Genomic DNA, 22,553 nt, shown 5'->3' with positions numbered 1-22,553 from the left:
TGATCAGAGGTTGGGGTCACTGGATTGATCAGTGATGGTCAGTGCTCAATACTAATCACTGGATTGGTCAATAATGGTCAGTTATCAATGTTGATTAATGGTGTATGATAATGTTTAGTGGTCAGTAATAGTCACTGGATTGGTCAGTAATGGTCACTGTTCAATGAAAATGGTCAGTGCTCACGAATAATCTGCAGGTTTTTTCAGTAATGATCAGTGGTCAGTGATGATCAGTGGTCAGTGATCACTAAATTTATGAGCAGTGAATGATGGTCAGTCATCACTGTATTCAGCCCATTTAGCTTGCTCTCTCTTCTTCACACAGTCTAGCCAACTGGAACATAAAGATAATTAGTACTATTAGAGCAGTGATGTGGTGAATGTTATTACCCCAAAAATATTGTTTCATTCAGCAGCAGTGTTTTGCAGTGTAGGACAATTCTCGATGTTGTTTAGTCAATTGTATGAGGCAGTTAACTACAGGGTGACAATTATTGAGCTATATGAAATGAAAAGGTCATAACTTCTAAAGGTTTGGCGTTAGGACGTTCAAAGTGCACTGTTGTGGCGGGGCAATATGGATGTTGTATGGTGTGGTTTCCAACGGAGCCCACTTTCATTTGGATGGATTCGTCAATAAGCAAATTTGGCGCATTTGGGGGATTGAGAATGTGCATTTCGCAATCGAGAAGTCTCTTCACCCTCAACAGGTGACTGACTGGTGTGCAATGTCCAGTCACGGAATAGTCGGTGCGATATTCCTTGATGGCATGGTGACTACCGAACTGTAAGTGAAGGTTTTTGAAGATAATTTCATCCTCATTATCTAAAGTGACCATGATTCCGACAAGCTGGGATTCCTACATGACGAAGCTGGACTCCATAGAAGCAGGAGAGTGATGTCCTGCAGGAGCACTTTGGAGACAGCATTCTGGCTCCGGGAAACCCAGAGGCTACTGGCGTGGGCCTCGATTGGCCGCCATATTCTCCGGATCTGAACGCTTGCGACTTCATTCTGTAGCGCTACAATAAAGGCAAGATGTACAGCAATAACCCCAAAAATCATTGTTGCGCTGAAAAGAGGCATTCAGGAGTTTGTCGACTTCATCGATGTTCCAACACTTCAGCAGGTCATGCAGAATTTTGCTATTCATCTACACCACTTTATCGCCAATGATGGTATTCATATCGAACATGCCAGAATCTAAATCTGAAGGTCTGTAGCTACGTTTGATTGTTGAATAAAGTGTATGCACACTGTAGTTTGTAAGTGTTTACGTTTTTTGTTTTTTTTCTGTTTTCATTTGGTTCAATAATTGTCATCCTGTGTGATCTGTCTTACGGCTTCGAATGCTCTTACTCATTTGACATGCAAACAAACTTAGACCCACAGAATGCAACAACAGCAGAACGTTAGGACATTGAATGTGAATGGTAAATGCTGTTTGGTGTTTTAAATTACAAGTTAGGGTTTATGCATTACATGCTGTAGTGTCAGTTACAGTTCATGGATTGTGGATTATGGGTTGCATTTTACGAATCAGTGGTTAGGGGTTATGAGTTAGGAGGGTATTACTGAAGTAGAGCCACTAAGCGACCTGTGTGTGTGTTTTAATAAGCAATACATACAATTGAAGGGGTGAGAATGACATTATCCAAAGCCACAAAATATAAATTTTTCAAGGGAGCATTTTAAAACGAATAAATCCATAAATCATATTTCAACTTTTCGAGTTTCTTGACAAAAGTAGTTTATTTCTCTAATGTGTTAATGTACATGTTTGCATAGTTATATTGTGAACAAAGTTAAACATTATTAATAAAAACATATTTTATAGCTGAGTGACATAACATTGGGCTTTGGCCTGTCTCATGCTAACTTTACACAAGGTTTACAAAAATTTGTACATCAATATACAACGTAACTTACAATGACAGTCACTACAGTGTTTCACACAATATAGCCAATATCTATCACCCCTGTTTAATTTTCATCGCTTTGTTCCTTTGATTCACTCATACTGTTGAAGTATCCCTTCGAAACATCTGTTATGTATGGCATTAATGACATAACATCTTTGAGTTTTTTTGTCACAAATTCTAATGGGCTTTAAGAATTTCCTTGAGAGCTGGAACGGATTACTCTCCTGATGTGCTCGTCCTTTTTTAGTGATATTTACAGTTCTGAATTCTTCAAATACAGTGTACTGATACTTCACTTTCAAATGTGATGGCATTCCTTCATCAAAATGAAACGCTGTCGCTTCGTAAAATCTGAACTGTGATCCATCATCATGTTTGTCCTTTTTTGCAATATTTATCTGCAGGGGTGTCAGATCTATAAAGTCTGCTTGCTTCATTTTAACGACTCAAAATGGCTTATTCTCGCACAATTTTATAATGACTGTATCACAATCATGAGGCTTGTACACAGTGAGGTTTCTGTCTTGAACATGCTTCTCAATTCCACCGAAATCTCGGTCACAGGGCAATCGTGTGTGTCCAACTTGTGGAAACCAATGTTCAGTGGCCTTAAATTTTCCTGAACGCACTTGTGATCTCTCTAGCGCAACAATTGCCCAGTTTCTGCCTTGGTCTATGCAATTATCGCTAATAATATGAAGAATGTTTGCCTGAGACTTTTATATTTCTAAGAATTTTATCAGACAGCTTCCTATCTCATCAGATCCACACATTGCTTCATCTTCACTCCATATGAACATATGTCCTTTTTCAGACCCGCAATCATGAATAAAAAATTGTAAGTCCACAACTTCCTCTTATAGAATGCAGGCTCAGATGTAAGTCTTGGTGTTAGAAAGGTTTGTTGTAGATCAAAGGCTATTGTAAGATGTTCCTCACGATTTTCCCTAGCTAATTTGAAAAGCTGTGTAATCACATTTTGTCCAGCAGATGCTTTGGCATGATGTAGGTCCCTTTAAATGTTTAATCTTCTAATAATATCTTCAGAGTTGGCCAACTGTGAATTTTTTATTTGAATTTGAAACTCGTCACATAAATGACTTGTGTCTGAATGAGGCAATTTAAAACCAATATTAAAACCATGGTTAAATATACCACGAAATTTCGAAACTTTTACTTGTGGTGTATTATTTTCTTCACAATAATTCAAATAATTTTCTTGATATAATGAAGAAACTGACATGTCAAGGTCAAAGCACACTTTATTGTGGTTGTGTGAGCGGCTGTAATGACTGGCATACTTAGTTATATTATTTATGAAATTGTGAACTGTCTGAACTACTTCTTGTGAAATTTTCCTTGATGGGTTCCCTTTTTTCCTGGAAACAAAGAAAAAGAGAAAGTGATGTTAAAGGTAAATGCCCAGGTCAGACAAATTTAGTGTTGTGTCTGAAGATGATATGTAAGACAAACACTGGATAAATAAGCACAACAGAACAAAATAAAGGTTTTGCTTGGCAGCAACATTAATTTAATCGTTAAATACCTCTTATGTCTTTTGGATCAGTGGAGTGTCCATCACACAAGTATTTTTGTAAGTTCTTAAGACGTCCTCGATTGTTCTGAAGCCCATGCACTCTTAAAGATGCTTCTATGCATACCAAAATATTACAGCGATTAACCTTAACCTGGTATGAAAAAGTCATCATTCGCCGTGAAATTGTGCTTTTCCTTATCTTAATCAAAATAATAACATTTTATTTATAAAACGTACATGATATAAAATCAATTTCAAATTATCATTAATCATAGTTACCCCATTTGCACTTGTTGCATCTTAATATTGCTCAGAAGGTAATTATTTTGGCAATTGAAATCACCCATATCCCAAAAAGAATTGAATATCTGCTCTACACATTCATGAATTTCGCACCAACACTTGTTTTTACATTCACATCCAGGACCAAGAATTTTAGCACCAACAATTTGTCCTGGTTTATCAGATATGTACTTTCTTCGATAATTTCCACGACGTTTACATTTTCCCTTTTCGAATTGCTCGTACTTCTCCTATTTTTTATGCCTTTAGGTTCTTTAGTAGGTGATACTTCAGTAGACCTTTCACAGTCATCAGCATCCTAAGCCAAATGAAGTATTCAGAATGAGAAAGACCAAAGCCACTTTAACACATATACCGAACGTTAATATATTATAGAAATAGGCTTATAACATTTAAATTATTACCAAGAATACAGTAATTAATAGGGGAAGTGAAATTTGGTCATGTTTCACATGTACATATTTTAATTAGCGAATATGTATAACAGTTATAATTACACAATAATATTTCACTGTGATACAGACCTAAACCTTAATGTTTTAAATGTTTAAAAAAAGTAAGTATTCTAGACTTACCGTGTCATTTTCAGATAAACATTCATCAGAGGGACAATACCTGCTGCCACTGGACGAAAAATCTGCAGAACTAGTCATTTCTGTATCTGAATCTTCTTTTTCGCATATGCATGGAAGTAGCCTCTTCTTTGAAAACGCCACTGTATTGTGGCTTTGGGGTGTTTCAGACGCGAAAAAGACTGCTTCCTCACAGTATGAGAACAACAAGTGTGAACTGCTCTGCCATCTAGTGAGGGAAAGTTAAAATATTTACGCAATAGCTTCTTCCGTTGAGTAGAAGTTGAACTAACACAAAAAAACGTATTTTGAGAAAAGTGTGGCTTTGGGACATATCATTCTCGCCCTTCAATTTAGAAATTGAAATGTTTATATTGAAGTTACTGATGTCTTGAAAAGTGTGTGAAATCCTACGTACTTCGGGAAATACGTGTCGTGGATATATTTTTCTAGAGTATAATGTGATGCATTATCTAAAACGGTGATTGGGAACAATTTAAGTGCGGAAATATAAATTTCAGGGTGATTTGTGGCTTATAACAAGAGTAGACCTAATTAAGTTTTAGCAGTAAAGCAGAATGTCTGTTTTTATGTGCTTGCCTGCTTAGCGTAGTATTTGCGCTAACACTTATTTTCAACAGTTATAAATCTCTGCAGGCTAATTTCATGGCATCTGTCCCTTACCCTTAACTTCTACTGTCTACCTGGTTTATCACGTTATTTGCCAGTATTTAGTCATGCAAATACCATTAAAGAACTTGTTTAAGAGTAGATAATCATGTTTTAGACATTAACATGACAAATATGTGACAACGTGGAACTAGCATTGTGTCACTTGATGAAGAAGGTGCACGTCTTTTACATTGCCGACGTCAGTTTGCAAACGCTTTAGACTTTCAAGAACAATGTGACACTTGTCAAGCATCATACATGAAGAAAACACTTGCATTGAGGCTCTTTTGTGTCCTATTCCAAGCGTAGCACTCACATCGAACGAGAAACTTCGCCACCCGTTGGTGATGACAAGTGAGAGCAGGAGTTGGTATTACTTTGTTCTGAAGTTTTATGGGATAGCATTTAAAGTAAAACTTGTCTTTGCCAATTATGTCTCTAAATCGTTAACTACACTGCAAAAGTAAATTTGGGTTTGTAACAATTTATGGAAACTGTTTTACAGTCGTTATCATATTACACTACATGATCAAACGTTACTTCCTAATTACGAAGAGAGTTGAAACTTCCTGGCAGATTAAAACTGTGTGCCCGACCGAGACTCGAACTCGGGACCTTTGCCTTTCGCGGGCAAGTGCTCTACCAACTGAGCTACCGAAGCACGACTCACGTCCGGTACTCACAGCTTTACTTCTGCCAGTATCCGTCTCCTACCTTCCAAACTTTACAGAAGCTCTTCTGCGAAACTTGCAGAACTAGCACTCCTGAAAGAAAGGATATTGCGGAGACATGGCTTAGCCACAGCCTGGGGGATGTTTCCAGAATGAGATTTTCACTCTGCAGCAGAGTGTGCGCTGATATGAAACTTCCTGGCAGATTAAAACTGTGTGCCCGACCGAGACTCGAACTCGGGACCTTTGCCTTTCGCGGGCAAGTGCTCTACCAACTGAGCTACCGAAGCACGACTCACGTCCAGTACTCACAGCTTTACTTCTGCCAGTATCCGTCTCCTACCTTCCAAACTTTACAGAAGCTCTTCTGCGAAACTTGCAGAACTAGCACTCCTGAAAGAAAGGATATTGCGGAGACATGGCTTAGCCACAGCCTGGGGGATGTTTCCAGAATGAGATTTTCACTCTGCAGCGGAGTGTGCGCTGATATGAAACTTCCTGGCAGATTAAAACTGTGTGCCCGACCGAGACTCGAACTCGGGACCTTTGCCTTTCGCGGGCAAGTGCTCTACCAACTGAGCTACCGAAGCACGACTCACGTCCGGTACTCACAGCAGTCGTGCTTCGGTAGCTCAGTTGGTAGAGCACTTGCCCGCGAAAGGCAAAGGTCCCGAGTTCGAGTCTCGGTCGGGCACACAGTTTTAATCTGCCAGGAAGTTTCATATCAGCGCACACTCCGCTGCAGAGTGAAAATCTCATTCTGGAAACGAAGAGAGTTTTTTTACACTGATTCTTATTTTCCGTAAATATCTTTAATCTACCCCAGTTCAATTGGCCACATGTGTTTAGACATGAAAATTTCATTGGAATTCTTACTTTACAGTTTGAAATCCTGTTCTCTTCAATAATTTGGTGTAAACAGTATAGTTTTTGCGTTGTTGATACATTATTGCAAGCTTTAAAAGAATATTGTGGTACTTGACAAGCATCATAGATGTGATAAGAAAATGATTATGACGGTGTTATGTTTTACAGTACGGTACGCTCTTTGGAAGTTTGAACGTTTTACCAGGGTAGCCTTGTGTCTACAAAGACAACCTACACAAGCATAAAAGCAGCAGATGACTTTCTTTCGAAGTTTCAAAGTATTATTGAATATTATTTAAGGTGAAATACATGTTCAACACCTATGTATTACTAATTTGTTAATCATACTGGGCAAGGAAATTTTGCCTTTTAACTAGTTACGGACAGTACGTTTTAAATATGTTGTGATATTCCGTAGAGAACGATACACAGTTTTCAATGAAATTTACCGACGCGACTGATGAGCTAGTTGACAAACGATTTTTTTGAAGTCTCTGATGAGAATACAGTTGACAACATTTTCATCATTTTACGCAGATACTTTCTTCAGTGTGAGACATTGTTTTTGATCAAAAATTCAGGTCCCCCCCGCGCGTACGTTGTGTCCACTCTGGGCTGAAAGTATGCTCTGAACAGGTGGGAAAGTGTTATTTGTTTACTTTATTTATTTATTTTGTCTCCCTAAGCTGTCAGCTATTCTTCTCCTGTGCCAACTTCATCTCTAATTAGTTCTTGCAACATACGTCCTCAGTTATTTCTGGATATATTCCAATCTCCGTCTTTCCCTATAGTTTTTACCGTCTACAGCTTTCTCTAGTACTATGGAAGTTATTCGCTGATGTCCTAACAGATGTCTTATCATCGTTTTCCAAACATTTCTTTCGTTGCTGATTCTACAGAGAATATCCTCATTACTTATTTGATCAGTCTATCTAATTTTCAACATCATTATTTGGTACCATATCTCGAACGCTTCGATTCCCTTTTTTTCTGGCTTTCCCATAGTCTCAATTTTCTATCATAATTTTCTGTTCTCCGAACATAAATTCTCTGAAATTTCTTAAGGTTAATGCCTGTGTTTGATATTAGTAAACCTCTTTTGGCCAGGAGTGCCACCTTTGCCTGTGTTAGTCGCTGTTTAGGTCTTCATTGCGTCGTTCGTCATGTGCTATTTTGCTTTCAAGGTAGCGGGAGACCTTAATTTTGTATACTTTATGGTTACCAATTTTAATGTTAAGCTTCTTCTTTTTTTCATTCTGCTACTTTTCATTAAATTCGTCTTAATTAGAAGAGATTCACTTATAGATTTATCAGAACAATTTTCGCTTATAAATTTCGACTCGGTAGTTTCCTGACTGGGGTCTCGTACCTGAGATTGTTACTTTTACCGCTCTCCCTTATCTCTGAATGTTTGTAACATCATCACGAGTCACCCCACATATTATTTTTGTCGAAACTTGGGTGCATGTGCTGTCGAGCTGATTGTGCAATGTTCTTGCATTTATCTGCTCTTGGTATCTTCGGTATTGTGTGGACTAATTTTTTACCGAAAGGTAATCATTCCATCCTCCTACTAGCAACCCACACTTCTCCCCCTCGTTTCAAATATCTCTGAATAGTATGCTACATCCATTCGTTAAACAGAATTGGGGGCACACAATACTTGCCTCACTCCCCTTCCAATTCTCCCCTCTTCTGTTTCACTATTTAAAAAAAAAAAAACATTAGTAGGTTACAGAATGTTCTTTATTAACTTAAGAAAGAGGAGTGTCACTCTGACAGTGCTTCATTAGGTTATCTGAAAACATAAGGGGACGACGATATTACAATAAATTTAACTTCTTACTCTTCTGTACTACTGCAAAGTCAAAATAAGCTTCAAAAACCGACCGGATAAAGAAACGAATAGAGATGGTTGAAATGGCTCTGAGCGCTATGGGAATCAACTGCCGTGGTCATTAGTCCCCTAGAACTTAGAACTACTTAAACCTAACTAACCTAAGGACATCACACACATCCACGCCCGAGGCAGGATTCGAACCTGCGACCGTAGCAGTCGCAACGGTTACGGACTGCGCGCCGACAACCAAGAGACCACCGCGGCCGGCCAAAAGAATAGAGAAACGAAATGTAACTCGCGATAAAAAATCAGAAATTTTCAGCAAAAAGCATTTTTCAAGAAGGCATGACACCGCGTAAAATGTACTTAAAGGCAGGCTATATTGAAAAAAAAAATTAAAAAGGTCACGTGGATCAGGTATGAGTAAATAACGAAGGAGAAACCGAAAATCACATATTATCTCATGCAAACGACGACATACATAGGAGTGCAGGACAGGACTTTGCACGCAAACTGTATACAGCCGTGCACTACAATGGCCGCACAAGCCCGTCAGTAAATGGAGGACATGCCGTAGTGAATGCTATTCACAGAGATATAGGAAATTCTTAGGCTTAAAAGTAGTGTCAAAGATAATGAAATAAAATACGTAGAGCAACAAAATAAAGATTAGAATATAAATATATGATTAAAAGGTAACAATGTCAAAAAGATGCCCGCCGGTTAGCCGAGCGGTCTAACGCACGGCTTTCCGGAGTGGGAAGGAGCGCCTGGTCCTCGGCACGTATCCGCCCGGCGGACTTGTGTGGAGGTCCGATGGATGGTTTTTAGGCGGTTTTCTATCTGCCTCGGCGAATGTGGGCTGGTTCCCCTTATTCCGCCTCAGCTACACTATGTCGGCGATAGACCTATATTTCTAACGTCGATCAGTTGTAGAATTTTGGAACACGTATTATGTTCGAGTATAATGTCTTTTCTGGAGACCAGAAATCTACTCTGTAGGAATCAGCATGGGTTTCGAAAAAGACGATCGTGTGAAACCCAGCTCGCGCTATTCGTCCACGAGACTCAGAGGGCCTTAGACACGGGTTCACAGGTAGATGTCGTGTTTCTTGACTTCCGCAAGGGGTTTGACACAGTTCCCCACAGTCGTTTAATGAACAAAGTAAGAGCATACGGACTATCAGATCAATTGTTTGATTGGATTGAGGAGTTCCTAGATAACAGAACGCAGCACGTCATTCTCAATGGAGAGAAGTCTTCCGAAGTAAGAGTGATTTCAGGTGTGCCGCAGGGGAGTGTCATAGGACCGTTGCTATTCACAATATACATAAATGACCTGGTGGATGACATCGGAAGTTCACTGAGGCTTTTTGTAGATGATGCTGTGGTGTATCGAGAGATTGCAACAATGGAAAATTGTACTGAAATGCAGGAGGATCTGCAGCGAATTGACGCATGGTGCACGGAATGGCAATTGAATCTCAATGTAGCGAAGTGTAATGTGATGCGAATACATAGAAAGATAGGTCCCTTATCATTTAGCTACAAAATAGCAGCTCAGCAACTGGAAGCAGTTAATTCCATAAATTATCTGGGAGTACGCATTAGGAGTGATTTAAAATGGAATGATCACATGAAGTTGATCGTCGGTAAAGCAGATGCCAGACTGAGATTCATTGGAAGAATCCTAAGGAAATGCAATCCGAAAACAAAGGAAGTAGGTTACAGTACGCTTGTTCGCCCAATGCTTGAATACTGCTCAGCAGTGTGGGATCCGCACCAGGTAGGGTTGATAGAAGAGATAGAGAAGATCCAACGGAGAGCAGCGCGCTTCGTTACAGGATCATTTAGTAATTGCGAAAGCGTTACGGAGATGATAGATAAACTCCAGTGGAAGACTCTGCAGGAGAGACGCTCAGTAGCTCGGTACGGGCTTTTGTTAAAGTTTCGAGAACATACCTTCACCGAAGAGTCAAGCAGTATATTGCTCCCTCCTACGTATATCTCGCGAAGAGACCATGAGGATAAAATCAGAGAGATTAGAGCCCACACAGAAGCATACCGACAATCCTTCTTTCCACGTACAATACGAGACTGGAATAGAAGGGAGAACCGATAGAGGTACTCAGGGTACCCTCCGCCACACACCGTCAGGTGGCTTGCGGAGTACGGATGTAGATGTAGATGTAGATTTAGATTGCTGCGCAAACAATTTCTCTACGTACGCGTACATCACCATTACTCTAACATAGGGGTTACACTCGTCTGGTGTGAGACGTTCCGGGGGGGGGGGGGGGGGGGGGCAGGGGGGAGGCGAAAAATAACCCTGAGTTCGGTGTGGGGCAGCGGAGGGGTGAAGTGGACTGCGGTAGTCATCGTGGGGTTGTGGACCATTGCTGCTGCGGCGGGGACGGAGCCTCTCCGTCGTTTATAGGTCCCCGGTTAATGTACAATACAATACAATACAATGTCAAAAAGATAGAATACAACTGCATGTACGTGACAAACAACCATGGCCCTGGTAGTAAAAAGCTAAAAACTAATAAAATGTTTAAAAATTGGAAACATGCAATCATAGGAAATCTGATTCTTGCTTCATAACTGATCGTTGAGTAACATAGCCTTCTCAAAGTGTGAATGTTCAACGATTCCGATCTCTTCAAGCATATTGAGTCTCTTACGTTTGGGAGCAAAACCCTGAAATCTCTGCAAGTAGGTGATTGGTAGCCACTGGATTTAAGTTCCTCAGCGAAGGCGGAATTACGCTTAACTTGCCCCGTCTTAATGAGTAAATGCTCTTGAAACCTAATTTTAAAAGCCCTTCCTGTCTGATCAATAGAATCTGTGTGACATTCACAATACTCGCGCATATATAAACCAGAGGCCAAATATTTATGTTCCTGGGGACGCTAATTATGAATGTACTAATTTTGGATTTTATTGGAGGTGAAATACACTGTTTTAATATTTTCACCACGAACCAGTTTAGGTATGGCATAGGACACATTATATAAAAATGGAAGCTTAGCAAACCTGTAATTTCGAGGTGCAGGACTGAGAATGCTTTCTCGGTTTGCTCAGCGATGTTCTTCACTTGTGTATTCTGTCAGTGGTGGAGGGACTGTAACCATTACAGATAGCAACACTTTTCAAGTTCTCCCTTTGTAACAGATTCAGCGATAAGTGGAATCTGTGACACGCAGAATCAGTGATCTAATGTAGCTCGTCTTGTACTCATAGGGATGACAAGACGTGGCGTGTATAGGTCAATCGACTCCATTCTTCCATTAATCTGTTCCACTGAACTCTGTCAAGCGTTTTCTCAAAGTCGAATAAAATACTCGTAGTATAAATTTCTCTTCCTCTTTCATTGTGGGTCTCACCTATACTTCTCAAGAGTCCAACTGCATCTCTTATACCTTACTCTCTTCCAAAGAAATTCTGACCCAAATGGTGGACTCCCTATCTCTTCCACATCGACATCAAACACTTCTGTCACGTCGACAGTTCCTGCCAGTGATAGAGGTCTTCAATGTACACTTTCCACGTGTCCGCTCTCTCCTACACACTCAACAGGAAATTGTAAAAAATAGTTCAAATGGCTCTGAGCATTATGGGACTTAACATCGGAGGTCATCAGTCCCCTAGAACTTAGAACTACTTAAACGTAATTAACCTAAGAACATCACACACATCCATGCTCGAGACAGAACTCGAATCTAGGACTATAGCAGTCGCGTGGTTCTGGACTGAAGCACCTATAACCGCCCGGCCACCGCCGCCGGCAATGTAATTCTCATTTTGCTCTTAATGTAGTAACTCTAGCTTTTAACTTCACCGAAGACTCTTCTATCTCTGCTATATGCTGAGTCAGTCTTTCGAATGATCATTCCTTTTTCGATTTTTTCACACTTTCCTGCCTTTGAGCTTGACTTGCCTTCTTTTATTGGTGTATAACTGTCTTTCGTTAGTTAGGTAGTTAGTTAGTTAGATGACACATAATTATTTCAACGATCTGTCAGTTAAATGATGTGGGACTAGGTCAGTTTACCATATATGTATGCATGGTTTGTGTTAACACTAATGAACACATTGTTTTGTAGTCCTGTTCATGCCCATACAACCGTACTTAAAACCAAGGATTTTGCCAGAATATTTTACTTCCTTTTTTCATCGATCAGTTTCAGTACTTATTCCGTTATTCAAAGTGTCTCCGCAGTTACTATCCTTGTACCTATGTTCATCTGAAAATCATTTGTCATTGCTCTTCTTAGATACGACCAGTCCTCTTAAATTGAACTGTCACTTGCGAAACTCCTTAGTGCAGTACCCATTCTTGAGCTACCTTCAGTATCACTCTTCCTTTCACACTGGTTCTTCCGTAAGGCCTTCTTACACTTCAGTGTGCCCTTCGTGTTACTGAATTTTGATCTGTTTCTGCTGTACGCCTTGCAATCCGGTATCTGGTTTCGGAGTCTGTGTCTGACGGTAATGTAATCCATTTGCCATTTTCCTGTTTCTCCCGGCCTTTTTCAAGAATATCTACTCCGCTTGCGATGCTTGAAGAGTGTATTCGCTGTTACTAGCTGATATTTACTGCCGAGCTCAACTAGTCTTTCTTCTCTAGCATGTTCATATTCGCCCTTAGCTCTTTCTTCTCCTCCTTTGCGCTACAGCCGCACTGCAATCCCATACTTTATTAGATTTTCATCTTCCTTTACATACTAAATTACCTCGCATACTATCTCTTCTGCTTGCGACGTCGGCATGTATACCTGAACTATTGTTGTCGATGTTGGTTTGCTGTTGATTCTGATGAGAACAAGATTGTCACTGAACTGCTCGCAGAAGGTCACGCTGAGCCCCACGTTCCTATCCATGACGAATCCTAATCCCGTTATACAACTTGCTGCTGCTATTGATATTCCATTACACTCATTTGATCAGAAATCCTTATCTTCTTTCCATTTCGCTTCACTGACACACGCTATACCTAACTTGAGCCTTTGCGTTTCCCTCTTGAAATTTTATAGCTACTGTACTACGTTCAATCTCCTTACATTCCACTACTCGACTCGTACAACATTATCCATTCGTTAGTTATTCAGTCTTTTTATCATGGTCACCTCCCCCTTGGTAGTCCCATCCCTGAGATCCGACTGGAGGACTACTCCGTAATCTTTTGCCAATGGCCGGCCGGAGTGGCCGTGCGGTTAAAGGCGCTTCAGTCTAGAACCACATGACCGCTACGATCGCAGGTTCGAATCCTGCCTCGGGAATGGACGTGTGTGATGTCCTTAGGTTAGTTAGGTTTAAGTAGTTCTAAGTTAAAGGGGACTGATGACCACAGCAGTCAAGTCCGATAGTGCTCGGAGCCATTTGAACCATTTTTTTTTTTTTTTACCAATGGAGAGATCTTCATGACGCTTTTTCAGTTATAGATTATACATTGTTTCCATATGTACCTGAAAGCCGTTGATCCTCTTCTGAGGCATTCTGGTCCAAAAAAATTGTAAATATTCCTTCTTAACCTATATAATGGCACTGGCACGGAGTTGACGTCTGATCTGTTCCCACAATGCAACGTCAGATGTAAGGATTTTACTGCGTAAGAGGACTTACTGTTTAAAATGGATTTCCGAACCACTTGTTGTTTCTGGAAACTCCCCAAATTGTTGAGAGGTGAAGACTGAAAATTCCGTGACTTTGCCGCTAGATTAACAGGATCTAGACGTATATAGACACACAATCTTTTCGATATTAAGAGTTTGCGAGAATATGAAATGTCTGACAAGTATGACCATGTATTTTGACTGTCTCGATTTAAAAACTTAAATAATTTACAATGCCAAGGGACCGTACACCTTATTATTTGACTTATTTGACATAAATTTCAACTTAGTACCTCCAAGCGTTCCTGTGGAAAAGGGGTCTTAACAGTCGGCCGGACAGACACACAACAAAGTGATCTGCTAAGAGTTCCGTTTTTACTGTTTTTGCATGGAACCCAGAAAATAACCCCATTTTTCTGTCACTTGGGTGGTAAATATCTGAGGGCGCATGATCCTCACAAACTGTTCTTCAGTCCAAGTTCCCTCAGTCTCTACAATCCATGATCCAGCCAATGGCTCTCACACCATGACGAGAGTGCCACTTTGAAACAGTGGAACAAAGGGATCTCGCACTAGGTTACCGTCATACACGACTATGCTGGTCATACGAGATAGTATGGAATTGTGATTCATCGCTGAACAAAAGGTGGAGCCAGCATTCATCAGTCCATGCCGTCCTGTCACTGAACCATTCCAAACGCTGCTGTTTGCATTTCTATGATAACGGCAGCCTATCTATGAAATGGCAGTTCCCTTTTCAGACTAATTCTGAGGGATGACAACGAATGTTGCATCGAATCCATTACTTGTTCGTTAATAGCAGGCCCAGATGTGAAGATGTTTCGATATATTCTTGGTGATTCTGTCTTGGGGTGGTCAGGCCTAGTCAACCGGAACCTTGAAGAGTATGCCTGCCCTCACGTTACCATTCAGTCCAACATCGGGCCACTGTCACAACCGAACCAGCCAAAAATCTGGATACTCTTCGGTTCGAAAAGCCGGCCAGACAGGGCCACAATAAACCCTCATTCACACACTACCTCGTCCTGATAACCCTGTCTAACACAAATACAAGGTATCTCCATGTTCTTCACGGTTACCATCTGACGTTTTTCATGTCCCGTATATACCTTACCAGGCTTGGTAACAAAACTAAAACTGTCCAACGCTGGTGTACCATGATGGATGTTTTACCAGTCACAGAAACTTGCAGCTATAAACCTTTACATATCCGCCATTGACGTGTACATGAACGAAGTTATATTGACATCCGGCCATGTCTTCGGAATGTATCACTCCTTTTGTCACGTAGTATATTTTCAATCGATTTATGTTAGGTGCACGAAATAATAATTAAGGAATGTCGGTGCTACAATTATAGATAACTGGTATCAATAACGGCAACTCTATGCGTAGGGCTTTTATTATTTACAGATAAGGCTCATTTCGGCCATTTGCATGGCTGATTTCTAGTAGCGGCAAGTACATTTTGAGGAAGGCCAGCAACATTAATTAACAAAGCCGTTGACTATTTAAACAGAAATTTTTTCATGTATTAGTTGTTTTCCCATCCACTACCATTAATTTGAAGGGAAGTGTATATATAAAGAGCAGAATTACAGTGTTCGATTTGTCATCCGATATTTTCGACTCTATAGACGTCACGGTCGTCGACAAAATTCTATCGCCCTTTTTATATCAGCATCTCTGGGCAATAAAGCTCTTCATGAGTTGTGCCAACATAATTGATCGGAGAATGGCAATCCGCCCTCGTATCGCCAGGAGAGAAGGCAGACGGATTCCAGCCGATGAAGTTATTGCACTCGGATTGGGAATGGAAAATCAGTTACCGGTGGCAAATTGTGATTGAAATATTTCATTGTAATTTAATTTGTAGCTGTTTATTTCTATCTGACCAATATGTGAAGGTCTTTCCACTTCTGTTCCGACTCGAAGGCTGTTCCGGCATTTTACGTCGCTCCTTTCATTTTCTTTGTTCAGTTGTAGTACTGACATCCATACCAAGGAACGGCGTTTACTTCCGTGCATTAAAGAACAGGTTTTGTACAGACTACTACGCCATTCGATATTAATTGGTCTAACAATCACAGTACCACTTTTTTGATAGTTCTGAACAAGTTTATGTTATACGGTAAATACGATGTAATATCATAGTTTTCTCCAAAGTGTACTTGTCACAAATTCTCTCCTCCTCTTACACAGTGCCAGGTTTCGTCTCTCGGATTTTAGCCTGCCGTTAATTCGCGAAGTCTTGCTGTGCCAAATACCTATTTAGTTATTTTATTTCTACATCTCAGGTTCATGTTGTATTCTTATAACTATTGCATGCTCCAGTCTACATTAACCTTCAGTTCTCAGAAAATTCATTTAAGCAAACAGTACTCAGCAATAACGCATTTTCACTTTTTACTGCGTTTCAGGTGTACTGAAGAATAATTTTTTTCTAACAGTTTTCACTCTTTTGTTTTATCTTATTTGGTTACTTGTTGCACATTTCTCATTATGGAAAAGTCTTTATTGGGACACTTTCTGTCGCGTGCGCACCTAATACGTTCCAAAATGCCACGCATGGAAATGTAATTTTCCGGTGCTCATTGCTCACGTTCGGTTTGTGATGAAAAGGTAGGAGTCCTTGGGCTACATTTGTATAACCAACAGAAGGATGCTCTTAGTGTCACTATCGCACAGTAAAGAGTCAAAGTATGAATACTACGCACTTCACTTCCCATCAGCAATTGGACCTAACTGGTTAGTTCTTTTTGCATTTGATGTGGCCTACGATGGGCTTGATGAGATTTATGGAGGCACCATTAGTTCATTATGGTTCATCGGAAAACACACAAAAAGAGTTCTCTTTATTATATTTTCTGCGCCACCAGCGAATGAAAATACAGCAGAGGATTCCAAGATGGATATGCACAACAAATGGCTGAAGTTTTTACAGTCCTAATCTTAACAACTTTGAAAACTTCGCTGATATCTTTACCCTTTTCGAAGATACAGAGGTTCAAAGTTACCCCACTTCAACACCTAAAATCCAATATGAGGCCAAATCTAAATAACAAATAACTGCAGAAAATATCTCATGTTTTAAAGGCATGTTCCATAGGCAATTATCGGGAACAGTGACATCCCCATTTTCAAAAATCTGTACCCGTTATTGACAAAAACCCGAAAAACATCTTTTTGGATACCAAAGCCCAACCACAAATTCCGAGACTGCTATGCACAGCAAGTGGCTGTAATTTTAACGACGTATTCTTAAGTGTCGAACAATTTTAAAATTTCTTCATATGTTTATCCGTTGCCGACATACGGGACCTCAAAGTCGCCCTACTTTTACGTATAAAATATGCACGTAAAATCCGGTCTGGGACAAAACGTAGTTTATAAAGTAACGTAGCACGGAGAAATATGCAGTAAGGGAACCAAATGCACACAAAACTGAAGCACATGCAAAAAAGTTTCACGCGTAAAATCGTGTCCAACGTGTAAAATTAGTTTTGCGTTATTTCAGTGACACGTAAGTAAACGACATAAATTTCTTTTCATATGAATATATGCCCTCCTGCAGAAAGGAAAAGAAGGGAACCAGCGGGAAAATGCTCGTGTCACAGCACAAAAAAATTGCGGATGTGTCCTGATTATTTAAAAGACTGACTGAAAAGTAGAGTACCAGCTGCCTCATTCTACCTTCCAAAGTAACTTTTAAAACTTTTCACAAAAATTTTGGGATGTGAACACATTCACACTTTTTATGGTGAGGTAGAAGAAGACAGCAGCGGTGGTAAAGAGATAGAAAAGTAACAAGTACTGGAAGATATTCGATAGTGGTTTTATTGGAGAAAGAGCTAAAGGGACAATGACAGAGTGAGAGAAACAGAGAACAAGAAGGATACAATTGCAGTGGAACATAGTAGACAGTGTCCGAATGGTGCTAGGAAAAGTGTTAAGGAGGCAGTTGCGAGGAGGGGGAGAGAGGAATAAAGAGAAAAAGAAATGGAAGTGGGTGAGATTAAGTGGTAATGAGAGACATAATATATGGGAGTGAGAAGAGAGTGGTGGCAGTGAGAAGAGACAGCAGCTTTGGGAAGAAAAGAATGTTACAGTAAAGAGAGCAAAAGGGAGAAAGTAGTAGTAGGTCAGAAGGAAAGAGACTGTGGCCGTGACACAATAGACAATGGCAGACAGACAGAAAGACATGATGAGTTGGGCTGAATGAGTGAGTGAGAAAGGGCAACTGGGGATTTTCAGCGATGGAGTAGTGAACTGAGTGAGATACAGTTAGGGGAGCTTGTGGGAGTGAGGGGTGCTTTTAAAGCTGCTGAAGAGGGTCGAGACAGCTGGTACTCCACTTTTCAGTCTTTTAAACACGGGCGTTTTCTCGTTTTTTACTCCAATAGGAGCATTTCTCCAATGGTTACTTTGTTATTCCATTTGAGAGCGTAAACGTGTCGCAAGAAATTGTTATAGTCTATGTAGGATCTACAGTCGATGTCACTGGTTCAGTTTGTCTTAACTTATAAGACTGCTGTATCCTTTTATGAACATTAAATCGTAGCGTAAGTAGTTGAAAAGACTCGATATCCTTTGACTACATAATCGCCGACTGGTCACTGGCATTAGTTACGTCAAGGTGTGAATTTAGACAACATAGTGTTAAGAAAAACTGGTTAGCTAATATTTTCAGACAGTCCATCGAAGTGATTTGAAAGATAGGACAGTTTGTTTTCTGTAGAAACGTGAAGTCGACGTGGATCCAGTGCCACAGGGAACAATTATGAGCCTTTTATTCTCGTTGTATGTCAGTAACATCGATTCTCTCTTCCTGTAAATATCAGTCCTACGCAGATGAGATATAGCTTTACCTAAGTGCGAGGCCGACGTACGCCGCTGGTGGTCATCGAAGGCGTCGTAACTGCTGTACGATACGTGAACGCCATCCTCCGACCGACAGTGCAGCCATAACGGCAGCATATTGGCGTGCCATTCGTCTTCATGGACAACGATTCGCACTCCCATCGCGCACGACTTATGAATGACTTTCTTCAGGATAACGACATCGTCGACTTGAGTGGTCAGCATGTTCTCCAGACATGAACCCTATCGAACATGCCTCTGAGGAATTTACGCCGAATCGCCGCTGAAGAGTGGGACAATCTGGACCAACAGTACCTTGATGAACTTGTGGATAGTATGCCATGACGAATACAGGCATGTATCAGTACGAGAGGACGTGCTACTGCGTCTTAGAGGTACCGGTGTGTGCAGAGATCTGGACCACCACTTCTGATGGTCTCGCTGTATGGTGGTAGAAAATGCAATGTGTGGTTTTCATGAGCAATAAAAAGGGCAAGAATGATGTTTATGTTGATCTCTATTCCAATTTTCTGTACAGGTTCCGGAACTTCAGGAACCGAGGTGCTGGAAAACTTTTTTTGATGTGTGTAGAAAAAGTGTAAGTTGCAAGCTGAAGATGTGCAACGTCGAGCTCCCTACCAGGTTGGCGGCTGCGTGAGCGAGTGTTCATGGTGTTGGTCTGCGAAGCGGAAGATCAGTGTTCATATTCCGTCGTTCCCCATTTTTTTCACAAAATTATGAACTTACCGTCCGATCACGAACATGTCTGTTGTCCTTGTGTTGTATTTGCGATTGTCATACCTTACATTGGTTATAGAATATGTGCCATGTCGTAAGAAAATATTACCATTGCAAGTTAATGTGATGAATGTGAGAGCAGGTGAGATGTCGCATAGACCTCTCACAGGTATGAAAACAACAAATAATCGTTACACCATGACACAGACAGAAATTTAAATACAGGAAAACAATTTGGTGAAAAAAAATTTGACTGAGAGAGATTTCAACTCGAATCTCCCAATTCGTAGTCCAACACCGTAACCGTATAACCACGACACCGCAGCTAGTCCCAACCGTTCGAGGTTGCACATCTTGACCTTGTACCTTTCACTGTTTAGAGATTTCTTCTTTTTTCATAGTTCAGTACACCTTCTTCCTGTTTTAATGCTAGATCTGTGTTCTGTTTTCGACGGACTATCCACTGGGCCATTTTCCCAGTGAATCTGAATGGGGGCGATCGGGAGTTCCCTTGCCAGTATCGGCACTACCGAACTCCTTTGCTTAATCGAAAGTCATTAACACGAAGAATTGGCAAAGTGATGGTGGAAGGCTATCTTAAGGGGTATAGACTATTGTTGTTATATTGTGATTCCTTATGCGGATCCCTTTACCTGAGGAAACTATCTCCCGATGTCAGCTTTGTACTGCCCAAACACATTTGACCTTCATCTTTTACCTTTATCTCTGTCCGCAGTTGGGCAATAGACTTTGCGTCCAGCATTAGGAGCATCAATGGGAACTAACAAAAGCACCAACGTCGCCATCCGATTCACAACCCGGCATAAACAGGATGATACCGGTTTTATTACAACTGTCACACTCCATCCACAATATATTTCCATTAACTTTGCATAAGCGCGATTTATATGTGACACTTCCACTATCTGCACTAAAACGGCTCGGCAGTGATTTACCCCTGGCCAACACCAATGAAGCAAGGTAACTGATACAACGTTTAACCAATGTTGAGTAATACTTTACACAAACCTATCGACCAAATCACAAGTGCCCAGAATGAAGCCTTGCCGGTCGCCGCTCTTGAGTACCGAACACAACGTACTTTTGCAAGCGATGTCGTGTCCTGACCAGCCTGCCCGACGAATGTCCGAGCCAGCCAATCGGGGCCGGTACCTTCTTCCACTAAACTGTAGATTTTAATGCAATTTTATGTTAACTGAGGCATTGAAAAAGCAGTCACTCTTTGCAGATGACTTGGTATGAACCCGCCTCTCTTTGCTTTACATGGTTCCAATTTAAGAAAGAGTCTTCATATAAAATGGAACGTTCACAATTTAAATCCAGGGCTGACGTCCCAGGGCCGTCAACGATTCTACCTGGGCCCAGTACTTCGACGGCCTCTTCCTTGGCAGCATTCTACCAAGCCACGTAAAAAGAGCTACTCTTCCTCTCCAAATCTGTTGCATCTGGAAATCTGCCTGTCAGCTATTTTACACGCCTGCACACGCACTTTCTAAGCGTCACCACAACACCTAACATTACACTTGTTGTCTCCATAGACATGTGTTCCTTTCCATACAAGCGTCGGAAAATGAAGAAATTAGCTCAGCACTCGTTCCCGTAAATAAAATAAAAAATAACTGTAGAAATTATGGGACAGGGAATTTTTATGTCTTCAATTTAATGAAAATGTCACCAAAAGAAATATTATTCCAAACTGTAACTCGATCAGAGAAAGCGCAAAAAAGTTTGTTCTGAACTCTGTTTAGCACAATATTGGATAATGGAAAGCAGAATCACCTGACCTTTGTCACACAGCCACTAGTTAATGGTTATGTTTTCTCTTGTTTCAGGTAAGCCATCACAGATGATAATCAACTATACAGTGAGGTTAACGTGCATTGGCCGAACACCTTCTGCAGTACCTCAGCAGCACCTCGTCACAGTAATCTTATACCTTGTGGACTAAACGTAGTGAAGTGAAGTAATTTGCTTCAGTGGCTCCAGAGGTATAAGCAAGGAGTTTGCTGCATACGCAATCAACCGTCTCCAGGTAGGCAATAATTTTACACTCTACTCAAACACATTTCGTTAATAAACTCATCCAAAATGGCTGATGCATCCTTACGTACTAAAGCGTTCAACGACTGGTACGTGAACAGTGTGTGTACTTTTTTGTTAGTGAAATTCTAATTGCTGCATTTATTGTTGATACGTAACCTATTATGATTTTAATTAGTGGTAACAAAAGCCGAAAAAGAAAAACTGGATACGGGGAATGTAGTGATACGAAGTCCATTTAAATAAAATACTTTGTTGCTTTCGAATGCAATAGGTTCCTTTAAATGGCACGTCCAAAATTACTTGAAGTGTTTGTTTTGACTTTAGTGGAACATGTTGGATACATAATAATCTGTGCAGCTTTTCACAGCTTTTGAGAAGCCAAATGGTAAAAATTGGGAAGAATGATGAAACATCCGATCTTACTAAATTTGATACCTTATCGTTCACACAACATTTTACGAGAAATGACTCTTGTTTTAATCCCAGAGAACCATGCAGATCTCTTAGTGAGACACTAACTCAAAAATTTCCTAGCCATGGCCCAGTCGCTGTTAGCTCCGTTGCTTTTGGCAGTTTAGTTATTCATGTAAAAGAAACATAGAGGTGGAGTTTGGTATTGATGCAGCTGTATCGTAATATAAAAGTGTATTTACAGAAGATCTTATTCATCTGGCACGGCATCCTATGTGATTGTGTGTGAAGATGACTAAAGGGAACATTCGGTGTACAATGCATGAACTCCAAAACATACTTAATTCAGATTTTAATGAAACCTGACACAGAAGCATATGACTCCTTACTGAGCTATACATACAGCATTGCTTCTACATTGATTCACGAGTATCTACATCTACATCTACATGACTACAC

General features: G+C 40.5%; 4 non-coding genes across 4 annotated transcripts; 1 reads left to right on the top strand and 3 right to left on the bottom strand.

Annotated features, from left to right (window-relative positions):
• Positions 1-5,594: 5,594 nt before the first annotated feature.
• Positions 5,595-5,669, bottom strand: Trnas-cga (transfer RNA serine (anticodon CGA)). Its single transcript has one exon. It is a non-coding gene; the product is annotated as a tRNA-Ser (tRNA).
• Positions 5,670-5,894: 225 nt separating this feature from the next.
• Trnas-cga (transfer RNA serine (anticodon CGA)) lies at positions 5,895-5,969 on the bottom strand. The gene has a single exon. It is a non-coding gene; the product is annotated as a tRNA-Ser (tRNA).
• Positions 5,970-6,194: 225 nt separating this feature from the next.
• Trnas-cga (transfer RNA serine (anticodon CGA)) lies at positions 6,195-6,269 on the bottom strand. The gene has a single exon. It is a non-coding gene; the product is annotated as a tRNA-Ser (tRNA).
• A 29-nt stretch (positions 6,270-6,298) lies between these two features.
• Trnas-cga (transfer RNA serine (anticodon CGA)) lies at positions 6,299-6,373 on the top strand. The gene has a single exon. It is a non-coding gene; the product is annotated as a tRNA-Ser (tRNA).
• Positions 6,374-22,553: the final 16,180 nt, after the last annotated feature.

This window comes from Schistocerca gregaria, chromosome 4, assembly GCF_023897955.1.
Source record: "Schistocerca gregaria isolate iqSchGreg1 chromosome 4, iqSchGreg1.2, whole genome shotgun sequence".
Lineage (NCBI taxonomy): Eukaryota > Metazoa > Arthropoda > Insecta > Orthoptera > Acrididae > Schistocerca > Schistocerca gregaria.
The sequence above is the reverse complement of the archived record's forward strand: the minus strand, read 5'-3'. Positions and strand labels throughout refer to the sequence as shown.